The 13272-nt window shown below is 39.4% G+C and overlaps 1 protein-coding gene across 4 annotated transcripts in view; it reads right to left on the reverse strand.

The window, feature by feature from the left end:
- Positions 1-13272, reverse strand: part of LOC124153933 (ankyrin repeat domain-containing protein 50) — an 817119-nt gene that overhangs the window by 161475 nt on the left and 642372 nt on the right. For all 4 annotated transcript variants that reach the window (XM_046527346.1, XM_046527345.1, XM_046527343.1 and 1 more), the window contains one exon: positions 2614-2705. The gene's annotated coding sequence lies outside the window, so the exon portion shown is untranslated. The remainder of the gene's footprint in view (positions 1-2613; positions 2706-13272) is intronic.

Consider the following 13272-nt stretch of genomic DNA (forward strand, 5'->3'; position numbering starts at 1 on the left):
AAGAACAAGAAATATTATAGAAAGTGCATATCAATAAGATTTATGCATTTGATGCACAGCCAGCTTTTAAAAAATATCCGAAGCTGTAATAATGTTAGATAGCATGGTAATTGATCACATTCAGAGGGACACAGCTTTTAATATAACAATACATGCGATATTCGGCTAACGACTAAAAAATACAACAACGCAAACGGTAATACGAATAATACGATTAAGGAGATTGATCAATCCCAGAGTTGTTTAAGTAAAACTATGAATAAGGTTAAGGGGCCAGTGATGTGTAATCCTGGTCAAAAGGGTACACAAATGGCGACAAGGAGACATAAAAATTCCATATAGGAACCCTCCTCTCGCGGCGGGCACATGTATTCCCCACAGGGATTCCGATAATCCTCAGGGATAGCAAGAGAAAGAGCATCACGGATCGAATAAACAGCCCCGGAGGCCTTCATCGCCACAAACAGAACGAGAGGCACCGAGTTGTAATATTATCACGTACTTTGTGACGCCTTCTACTCCCGGGGAAAATCTCGGGGAATTCAACGGATTCCGACGGAAGCTACGCCATGGCTGGCGGCAAGTCTCCTGGGTGGGCAAGCAGGTGAGAGACGCCGCAAGGGATGAGGGTATTATTACACTGAGACTCCCACCGTGTGTTTTGCGCAAAAGGGGTTGGGGTTTCTACAAAAATGAACTATAAAGGTCAAGATAGGAATGGAGTTTCATGGGATAGTACTAAAGCAAAGCATCTACTGGTGAATAATGTGCATTTACCCACTTTTTCATAGCAACTTAATGAGATTGAAGCTTTCGCGGACCATTGACTGTGAAACATTTTATATGACAAATTCGTATACTTCTTTCATTAAATTTATAGCGAAAAAGGTAAACACCTACTAAACACGGAGGATTACTTATTGAGCGGTTTCAAATGAAAAAATTAAAGTTTTCCTAGATCAATTCCCAACTAAATACGTATAGTTTCCACAGAGAACCGTTTTTGGCTTTGGGGAGCTTTATAACGATTCCGGCCAAAATTGGCAAAAAAACACTTCCATAAATATATTTCCCTAAACGATCCTCTATCTTTCTTTCAAAAACTTCTTGGCAACCCAACATATACACCTGCTGCAGCCAGACGTTGCAACTGCAATTATTTTCACCAAACGCTAGCTCAAGGATATACCTCGTCCAACTTTATATCCACTTCCTCGCTCTTTCAGCCGTGATACCGGGCCGTGGCATCACGCGGGGGCGCTCCAATGACGTGGTGTTTTCAAGCAGCCGATAAAGGTTATTTTTATATACTGATATCTGAATTAAAAGAAACATGATTCATCCCCGAATTTTCAGTAACAATATTTTAAGGAGGGATCTTCCAATTCTAGTAGTTTCAAACATTGAGCATGTTCCCCATTCCGAACTACCAGAACAGCGCGCGGGAAATGTCGTAAATCTATTCACGTCCCTCTTATCAATGTTTGAAAACCTCATCGAGGATTCACCGACATTCCTTCCGAGCCAGGAGAAACCCTTTCTCAGAGGTGCGATAGCCGACAGCTCCCCCAGGATTGAAGCCCCAGCGGCAAAGGGGATGAGCGTGAGAGAGTCGTAACGAGAAACCACGTCATCTGCTCCTCGACTCTTCGAAGGGAAGGGATTCGATGAAAACAAGACAACGTGCCACTGTAATAGACCTGAGGAGGAAATTACGTCTTCCGTGGAGTCTCATGGTCCTCAAACACAACGAAACTAGGTGCAGGGACTTCGCTTCTGATTACTCACATCAATTAGTAAGTTATTCCACCAATCAATGGCGGAGACAACGTGTCTATCTTAAATACATTTTTAGAGGATCATTTACTATCAATATATCGTTTTATTCTTTACAGACTTTTTATTACACCAAGATCATTGCGTTCTACACCTTTTTTAATCCTCAGAAACATATAATGGATCGTGTTAGCCTTATAATTTACATACACAGCTTGAGTTGAGAGGGAAAGGGAACAAAGGGGATAATAAATGTTCAAACGGTTACTGAATTGGTTTAAGAAGGAGAAAGAGGCAAGTTGCAAGGAGATAAAGGAAAAGGAAATAAAAGGATTTGGCGAAATTTAAATGGAAAAAGCGCAGCTGACCCATCTGTGAGATGCGACGGGCTGCTAGGCGGATTTGAAGAAGTGAGGGAGATAGAAAAAGAGTGTCCTTCCATAGTTTGAAACAAATACTCTCACATTCGATTGTCAAGTATTTCCCATATTTTTAACATACCCATAGACATCGTCATCCTAATTACTCCTTGCAAGAGTAAAGGGATATTTGTTTTTCTCAGCTAACGATCACCCTAAGCCTGATCACGTCGCCTTAACTTTTTTGATAATAACAAGACGCTCATCTTAATTATCGATTGAATATTTTCACGAAAATCTTAGGATCCATGACATTATAAAAGAAAATTTATAGCTAATAAATAAGATGCTCTCTCCGAAAATTTTAAGTTAAGCCAGTTCATTAGGTATATCTTCCATGCATTCAAGAAACAACCTTATGGTAAGCCGGGAAGGATATAGTGATTATTTCCTGGAAAAATGTTAGAGATTCACTCACCATCGGATAAGTCAGGTGTAGTCAAGAGCAATCCAAGCCAAAATTCATTCCCAGTTTGAATGGCACGGTTTTCATTCCTTTAGTTGATCCATCTGAAACAAAAATTTGGGATTCAGAACAAGAAAATACATGCCTTCTAAAGTTTCATGTAGCACATGCGATCAAAGAAACCATCAATTGGAACAGTGCAAAGTAAGAGAAAATAATAGCTATGATGAAAATACAATCACTATTTATGTGAGACGAAAATAAACGCAATATACCATGGAAAATATGAAGGCCATCTCAAAGTTGCTAACTTGCGTCATCTGGAGACATGATAAAAACCATCTGTGCTTACACATACCACCAATTGGAATATGAAACGGTATATGAAGGCTCAGGAAATGTTTTGAGAAATTTTGTTTTACTCCCACGGAGAGTAAACTTCAGGTTCCGATATTCCTCATCCTAAATGCTATTCTTTGATAATCAAACGCGCATTAATAGAACTCTAGCGATAAATTTTTCTACATCACCGAAGGAATGTTAATTATTTTTAGATCGAAAATCGAGAAAGAGATTCGAAGCTAGAAAACAGTGTTTAAGGTATTGTTTCATAAAAATACACGGAAAAAAGCTTTACAATGATGATAGATTGAGACGCAAGAGAGTATATAACTTGAAGAGAGGCAGGCATGCTTCACAAATCGGAGCGTGAAAGCTGTCTTGTCACATGTGGCCGTCAAGATGAATGATGAATGGTCAAGAGAGATATCTGTTAATAGTTCTCAAGCGGACGTCACTACTTCACCTCCGCCGCACTCCCCTTTTCTTTCATTCAATATAAACACACATGTCACTCAAACCAAATACATGGAGAGGAGATAAGAGCGAGGTGGAACCGTTAGACGCAACTGGAAGCTCCGCATGTTTAATTGAGTTGTTAAGGAGATTCAAACATTATTACAAATGAATCTACGCTACACTGATGTGTGAGGTAAGGGTGGGTTAAACAGTTCATTTTGATGAACCATTCACTTCATCCGGCACATTAGAAGAACAGTTCAAAATATATGTTCAGGGCGAACAGATAGAGTCATTTAGGTAGTAAATACTGTTAATCGGGCGTTTAGAGTATATGAAAGCTTAGTGTGGTATCATATGCTTTGTGGAGCGTGTCATAGTAATTTCAACCAAATTCTGTCCCGGGCCTTTACTTGGTTAACCGAGTGCAGGAAAATATCTGCTGTTCATTGTAGTATAAGCCAGATTTATCACCTCAGCGTATGATGTTATTCGCGTATTTAGCGCCAGAAAAGTTCATAAATTCTCCTCTTAAGAGCAACTTAGACTTTTATAGAGAGCTAACTGTTCTTAATATCTATTAGAGTATAAATATCATTTGTGAATCTCTCTTTTAGACTGTTCGGTAAGATATCAATTTTTTCTCCTCGTTAAAGCCTCTGTCATGTTAATGTAATCTGTGTAATGGTTAAAGTAACGCAGAGTAAAATATAGATTAACCGAGTTAAAATTTAATATCATCACGAATATTTTAGTTAAAAATTAAATAGTGAATATAACATAATTTAATAAGTTCTGTTTAACTTGTCTGTTTGCTGAAATATTTTTTCCATTAATATAACAAAAAAAAGTTTTAACCTAATGTTTCAGTTAACTTTGAACTTTAGGAAAAATTACGAACAGATAACCGACCCGCAAATTGACCGCGAACCTGTACCATCGCATCCTGTTCATCGAACGCAAATTTTCAAATAAAAACGAAATCAAAATTTGGCATGAACAGTGAACAGGGAGTTTTTGGCAGTTCGGTTCCTTTTGACCCATCTCCAGTGAGAGGAGTTTTCTTAGTTAAAATTGAACATACAATTTTACAATTAAATATTTACTTCGAACAATTCATATCATGCATCGTTTCATCTAGTCAAGTCTATCTGAGCAGCACTACTTTTCTTCTTTTTGAAACAATTACAAATACATTTGATAAAATCATTACGTTAATTCCTGTAAATCTAGCTTACAAGCAAGGAAAAATAAAATTTATTTCTATCATTGAACTTATTCCCCTTTCGACAGTCCGTCAATGACTAATTTTCTTCTATTCCTTATCTTTTCAACTAATGATAAAATGGACGTGACCTGGTGATAACCTATTCTTATTTAAAATGTATTTCATGGCTTAGATTCACGAATTCCGTCGAATCAATGGTATGGAATGCACGATTAGCGAGCCATTATTACTCCCTATGTATTCGGCGATAAATTATTGCTTTTTTTGAATCAGCTTACTCGCTGGAGTGGAAAGAGGGAAATAGTTCTTATTAATTCAAAAAAGATGAAAAGGGTTTAGTAGCAGTTAGACTTGACTAGATGAAACGATAAGTACATGACGTAATTTATTTTTTTATTCCTTTTCCTTATCATTCACAAAATTATTTTGATAAGCTACGAGAACAACCCCAATTGTGGAAGTTGAGTGTCGACCATGAATTCTTGGCACCTCCCTTGAAAATTCTCAGCTACATCGTTTCCCTCAGGATTGTCTTTCCTCGCGCTCCATTAAAACGTCACCATCCGATACTCCTCTCTTCGCTTTTTCCGCCATCATTGGCGTGAAGCGAGGGGGGAGGAGGGCAAGGGTCGACGGATAATCTCCTTCCGCATTCCGTGATGCCCTCAGGGAATGGGTCAATGCCTCCTTAGGCAACAAGGCGTCCAGTGGCCGATTAAGAAGACACGACGGACGATCACTTTTTCGTTTCTCATCGGACGATTTCAAGGCATCTCCTCTATATCCACCAGCTCCGAGTGCTCTGTCTTGAGAAGCCCGTTGGCAGAGAACACGGGCGCAGAATAAACGGAAGTTAGCAACACTTGGGATTAATTCGCCACACGTGTAGTGAGCTGAGAGTCCTCAACTGAACTTGGCGTATCTCGTCTTATCATGACCCGGAGCGACTGATGGTATATTCCTTCAATCAACAGACACCCCGCATGAATCGTTAAATGAATCCTGGAGGACATACACTATTTTTTATGTATCTCGAAAAACAAAACTATATTTTATTGCCTAAATTTCAAGAGAAATCTGAGAATTTCTCAACTAATGACTAGTAAGTCGTGTCACGCCATTTTAAGCTACTAAAGAGGATCTTTTTGATTCTTTTTAAATCCACCTCGAGTCAAGTGAGTAAATTAGTTGTGATTTAAAATACGAGTCCCGTTAAAGAAACTTAGCCTCGTATAGCCCTCTAATTACGGCACAAACCTATAAGTATTCCATCAATCGCAGTTCATAAGACCTTGCACATATCATCAGATCGATTTTAGATGCCAACAGATAGTTTAAAGGAAAATTGAAGCGATCAATAGTCTAAAGAAAGAGAGTCTCTCAACAGTTATTACGCCATGTGGATACACACAAATTCGTGTGTTTGTGAACCAGCAGTCGCTTCTTTCGATACCGCATGCTAACGCTGGGTAAAACTTTAAGTGAACGACGTAAAGAATGAGGCCTCTCCTTTGGGAGAAGCGGAAGTGCTGGGAACACGGGTGCAGAATAGACTGATGGAGCAACACATGCGTACGATTTTCTTGGCGAAGTGTGCAGTGGTCTCAGGGTAACGATAAGACGTGCGAACGTTATTGCCTACACCGAACGTTGAAACATTGAAAACTATGCAGTCACTTGAATTATCCTCACCCCTTCCAGCTTTACGTGACAAGGGCAGTTTTCGAAAACGCCAACGACTTTATCTCCATATAAGCACTCAGCTTTGGCGTTGATGGAATTTCATTGTGTCGAATTATTAAATACTTAATAATATTATTTTTTAATATTTACGTCCTTAAACCGGGAGAGAAAATAAAAATAAGTTGAGCCATATTAGCAAGGTAATTAATAATTTATTGCTATTTGATGTATTCCTCACTATGAAAATCATAAGTAATTTCAAATGTACATCACCAAACGTTTATTCGGTACTCAATTAACTAGTTTGTAATGTGAATTTCATCCTGATAACGTGGAGATAACAGCAATGTCGGCACTTTCGGAAATGGACTAAGTATTTTGTTTGACTCCGTTGAGAGCATTGCCCGAATTGCAGCGCTAACTTCATTTATTAAGATTGGAAATAATATTCACTTTAAACCAAAGTTGAAAAGAGGTAGCCGGATTTTTATTACAACTGCATTCACGGTTTCAAATCACAAACTATCTTGAGCTGCCCTAATAATACCGGCATTATTCCGAAATCGAAATTTTTCAGTGTTGGCAAGCAATTGTTGCGGCTGAAATTAGTTCTAGTCAGAATTGTACACAACAACACGTAAAAACTCACTTTAAAATCTTGTTTGCCTACGATCTTGTCAAACATAAGATTTACATGGGCTGTGACCATATGTCCGACGCAGTTATCTTTCAGTAATTCATAACCAGTCTTGTCTTACCTTCAACCAACAAACCATTTTGCCGTTATCAAAATGATACAAGATACCACAGGACAGAAAATCGCCATCATTGACAAATAATAAATTTTTCAAGCCATTTATATCAGAAGGACGTGAATTTTGAGCTTATAAGCGTAATTTTAGAACCTGGACTGGATGTTAACCATTGAAAAATATGACCACAAATGAAACCGTCTGCGATTTGTGACATTATCGTGACTAAGCACCACACGTCGAACACCAAAATCACTCCATAAATTTACCAAAATGAGATCATTTCAAGAGATAAAATACCTTGTCCCTAGGGTCATAAAATTGATAATGTCACTTTTGGAGGTACCATAGGGAAATAAAATATGCCTTTCTGTTTTCACATTTTCCTTGACTGGATAAGGTAAGGCACTTAAAAAAAGGCAACTAATATCAAATAAACATTCAAGTTTTCCACTGATCTTATGAAACAAAATGTCCCAACCCGCACTCCAAAAATTCAAACAACGGTAAAATACATCCCAAGCACATAAAATGACCTCTCTATGACCAAGAAATTAGAACACTGCGGCCGCGATTGTCACCCATTTAAATTTTTCCTCTACGGTTAAAATTACAGAGCCGCTTTCATGAGAATCGATTCTCTAGCTCCAGCACATGAGAAACTATTAAAGGATTCCACTCATCCTGACCCGCCATGAGGCCGAAAATGCTCTTTGAGGCCAGGACTTTGAGAGAATAATTTAACATACTAAAATAATCAGCAAGAAATGAGAGAAAGTAATAAACAATTCTCGCCAGATCCAAACAGACGCAAACATTCACCTAAATACAGTACATTCTTGTCGTCGCTCACCTAACAGAGGTATTATAAGGCGTTGGCAAAGGGAGGAGAGGAAGAGAGATGTAAGGAAACGACTGGCCGATTAATAAAAATAAAAACCCCATCTAATCATGTCACCATGAAATTTAATGGAAGCCATTTATTTCACTCGGGTGACGAGGAGCCAACGACAACTTTTGCCCAGGGCTCGAGGCGGAGGACTTGAAGCGATGGGAGACGGACACGAACGAGCGGGGATGTAGTCAAATGGGGAGGTGGGTGCCGAGCGAAGTCAAAAGGGACTACAATTATAAAGGGCGGGTGGTGGAGAGGAGCGTGTTACTGACGGTGGGGATGGGGTAAGGGAGAGATGTTTGGGCGGTGGGGAGCGAGCACACACCGAGTGATGCTTGCTTGTTCGAGAGGACTTCAAACGAGTCCAAGCAGGAAAGCGGGGTGGGGGGAAAGTAGTGGGAGTGGGAAGAGAAGTGGAGAGGCAGTGTCGTCCTTGTCTTCATTAGTTACGACGAGAATATTCGCCTTAAAATAGGAGGCGTGGAGGTAAAATCATGCGTAGAGTGAGGAAAGAAAGTAAAGGGTTTAGTAGCGGATGTACGATTATTGTGAAAGAAGAAAAGTGATAGAAAAAAATCAGAGATAATTGAACATTTTCACATAAAAAACCACAGCGAAAAATAGGCTTCAACGCTTGAGACGACATTTTCAAGGCATTGCACTCAAGAATTGGTATTCTTAACTTGAATTCGGGATCTCTGGTATTAATTAATTATGGCAGTTAGAACGCTCGAACTTTAATTGAACTTTTTTGAAAATTTAATTGAAAGTTGACTTGAATTTTTGTTGTTATTATGTAATAGCCACGGTAAATTCCATGGAGGAGAAAAAAAGTTCAAGACGGAACGGAGAAATAAAACAAAGACGGTAGAGGGAAGAGATATAGAGTAGGCGTTAGGTAAAAGATAGAAAGAGTAAGAGAAAAGGCAAGAGAAATCATTAATTGAGAAAAGACAGAAATGGATATGAGAAAAGTAGAGAAATGGAGGGAGGCATGAGAGGCAACATAAATCAGAGAAGAGAAGTAGAAATCAAAAACAGACTAATGGGTAGGAAAGTGTAAAGAAACATCAATAGATACCTAGATACTAAATGAATTAGAAAACAGAAAAACGAATGAGATCAAAAAAATAGGTAGATAAAAATGATTTCGAAGAGAGAAGTAAACGCTTCGATGACTCACTGACAATAGGTGGAAGGAAGAGGAGTAAATTAAGTTCGACCACGACAAAGAGAAAATGGAATAGAGCCACAGATGAGGAAGAAACAAAACAAAGCATCGATAAAGTTAAGAATCAAGAAGGAGAGTGAGGAAATGCAGAAAGGTAAGGTCACTGAAAAAAGAATGACAAAAATGGACAAGGAGGAAGCTTTAGGGCGAAAGAGATATAAAAATGCCTCATGGAAAGGAGAAGATTTTTTTCTCGGTCGAACGTCATCCTCGTAAGCATATTGATGCGGTTTGCCAAGGGCGATGGCTTACAAACGTGGTCTCCTATCTCTGTGAAGAAAAACTAGACAAAAGGAACAAATGCCAGTCGTTACATTTTTTACCTCCGTTCATCTCTATGAAAACTTTTAAGTCTCGACCGCAGAGGTAGAGCAGAAAATGATGCTGTGTTTTTGATGAGTTGGGCACCAAAGGAGTAAATCCGTTCTCAAGGAGCTCTGAAATATGAATACGCAAAACACGAAAGACTAAACCACGAGAGGCAAAGGACCTAATTACTCACCCACTAATTCTCATCTCTTCAATACACTATATTTAAACCTCATTCCCCCGAAAAAAAAGCTTGAGATATTGACATAACTGCTCCTTCCACATTGCCGTTTCTAGGACTGACAAAATAACTTGTAAGATCCTCAATGATGATAAAAAAATACTTTTCGGCAAGCATTTTAAACATGGGTGTTTGAAAAAAAATATCAGCACCAGATTCCATTAAATTGTACGCCTATACTTCAGGTTTCAATGGTTAAAATACTATAATAAAATGCTAAATATGCATTTGCCACTGCAATTAAAGATTAATTAAATACTAAATTTATACTAGTAGTTTCATTGGTAGTATTTTGTATATAATCATAAAATTTACTCTACAGTAACATGAAATCCCTATAAATAGATTACTTATGATGAGACACCAATAAATAAAACCTTCAGGTGTACGTTCCCTTAAGTAACCTGGAACTGATTACTGAATTGATCGAATCCGAAGAGATGGCTCATTACTATTTCGATATTCCATTTTATCCATCCATTTCGAATACACGAATTGTAGGCTCCGGGCGGGGAGAGAACGGCGGCACTGGGCTAAATATGCGAAATGGGTTAAGTAAACGGAATACTAGGGAAGGCACTGCTGATATGGATGATTTTTCAATGGAAGAAAAAACTAGAATCACTTCACTATCACGAGAATCACTATCATTTCCCAATTATCTTCACTTATATTATAACAATGATGTCCTTAAGACGGATGCAGAACATAATTCCTCCACGACCAAACAGCCTGATTTCCACCAGCGCAATAGCTTATACCCAATTCCATCGAGTGAACAAAAAAATGAGCTGCTTGAACAATAAATGTTAAGTACTCCGCTTTAAACAAAGTACATGGCATCTCGAGGTCAAAGATACTTCACAAGGTAAGAGTAGTTAGGAGCACTTGCCCCAATTCCCCAGGGGGAGTAGTAGTGTGTATTTTCCTCCATCGCCAAGCAACATGCGCCCGGCTTTCGGAAGCCAGGGCCATAACTACGATGAGGGGATTCTGAGAGGGCAGCAACGCCCTCAAGGCAGGGAAGCCAGCCATCTTAAGAGAGGTGCCGCCTAGAGCTCCGTGCTTACAAGTGCAAAGATTTGGGGAAAATCTGGCGCAGAACCTCCAGGCCATTCCACACTCCCCATTACGCGTAACCCGGCCCGAAGCCGTCTCGCAGTCAAACTCATCCAAGAGGTCGTAAACTTAACGTCGCGCCGCGTCGGGAACATGTCCTGTCTAGCATCTAGCCGTGATTTTCCGAGTCCCTGCTCCCTTCCGTCCCTGACCTCTTTCACAGGTTCCTTCCTCTTGAATGCCAACATTAAAGTCACGTTATAATCAGAGCGAATGTTTGAATGAACAACCATAAAATGCCACAATATAGGTAATAAATGAATTCCTTAACAACTCCCGGATGAAACAGTGTATTAAACTAGCGAAATGATGAGCTATCGCAAGCTTTACCACTACACTGGTGGTCCGAAATAATATATACGCTTTCATTTCTAGTATTTTCTTATTTGAGGATAGATATTCTTTTCTCTTAAAATTCGAAATTTACATAAAGCAAATAACAAGAATACTTGCGCAGATATACTTTTTGTTGCTGGAAGAATTTTTCTTGCTTTCCTGAGTGACACTGCTTCAGTAATTAGACTTTCAATAGAACTTGTGCAAAATTTAGAAACATTCCTATTGTCAATCAATGTTCATTTAAAACACGTTCTCTTATAAAAATTAACTACGGTGAATGCAAACGGTACGCAGAGGACAGTAAAAAAAGAAAATTTTTATTGAAAAACAAAATGCGGCTAATGCGGATAATAAGGGTTTAACGCAAAACGAGTCAGTGACATTTATCACAAAGAAAAAATTGAGACTCAAATTGAAAGCATAATTCAGTAATTGAAGTATAATCACTATCCACGGTGATTAACTGGCTGAAGCACTCGACCGGAAATCGGGAGATCCGGGTTCGAGTCCCGGTGAAGGCGAACGATTTCTTCTGAGTATTTTTCGCACAAATTAATTCAGTAACTCAACCCCATACTTTGATTTCGTGGAAATCGTAAGCTTGTGGGTGACATTTAAGATGAGCTTGACCATTGCCTATTCAAACCGTATCACTGAACCAGTGATACGAAATTTCGCGCACGGGAGACAAAACTTGCCGGGGTGAGATGGGAGAATTGGGAGAAAATGGGTGAGATTTGTAGAACGGGTGAAGGGGCGCATATGGGCGAACTCCAATTGGAGCACCCCCACTCCTCCCGTTGCCTTCCGCCCCCACCACCACGAATTCTTACCCCACTCCCTTAATTCCTCCCCTTTGTTGCCTTAGTGGCTTTCCTTCCCAATTCATCCCCAACGGGGAGTGCAGGGTGTTTTAATTGGGCTGTCCGTGAGAAACGTTCCCGGGGCCAAACGAGCGATGCGAAAAGCCGACTATTTTTACAGTCTTTGTTCCCAAAGCGAAAAACGTCTATTCCAAGCTTGGTTTATCGAGCAAAATCACATAAGTAAAAGAATGACAACGGTTTCGCTCGAACCTTATCGCATTGACTTTTTCCTGGGGACGATAGTACTCTTTTTACGCCAGTAAGCATGTTTGCGGGAATTAGAAAAAAATGAAAACACTTCGAGAATTTCAGACTATCTTGTAAGGTTGTAAATAGATTATGCAATTGGTACTTGTCGGAAGAGAAACTGATGAGGAGTGAACAATAAAACATGCCAAAGCCTATTTCTAATATTATCCCTTATCATGAGTCGACTTTGGACATAATATATCTGATTAATATGAGTGCTCTAGACACAAACATGATGAAAATATATAACTGCATAAATATTTCATAACAATTGCTCCGGTAAAACAATAATATCGGATTGCATTTTTAAATTGGGATTAGCCACACGAGACGTCATTTTTTCTCCTGCATTTCTTACAACGAAATGAAATCAACGTATTTGAATGCGAAACAGAATACAAACACGATAAACAGTTTCGGCAACTTTCGATAAGAGAAGCGAGAGGGAAGAGGGGCCTAACAGCATCCAATTCCATCCCTAGCTGCGCGGATGAATAAAAACGGCCTTTAAACTCCCAAAGCCGAACGCAGAGATATCGCGATTACAAACATTTCCCGAGATGCCCCGCAGCGGCTCCTCGGCGGAATTTTCCTTGAGCACGATCGTGCGGAGGATTTCGCAGCGGGATTGGGGAAAACAAAAGAACGCTGCACCACCTACTAACGAACGAACCCGAGAAGGTCGCCCATTATATCGATATTCCATTCTATCCATTGGATTCGAAGGCACGAGTTGAAGGTACCGGGTAGCGCGTGGCTAAATATGCGAAATGGCTTAATTAAACGGAAGGTTAGGGAACGAGCACAAATTGGAGCCGTAATTCAAAGGGAAAAATTCTTCTTTGAGAGGAAAACCAGGAATCACAACCTTTTACCCAATTCTCTTCGCTAGATTCAACTTAGATTTCCTTGAGAAGGAAGCAGTATCTAGTGTCTTCTCGATAACTTACCATGATTTCAA

This window comes from Ischnura elegans, chromosome 2 (genome assembly GCF_921293095.1).
Source record: "Ischnura elegans chromosome 2, ioIscEleg1.1, whole genome shotgun sequence".
Classification (NCBI taxonomy): domain Eukaryota; kingdom Metazoa; phylum Arthropoda; class Insecta; order Odonata; family Coenagrionidae; genus Ischnura; species Ischnura elegans.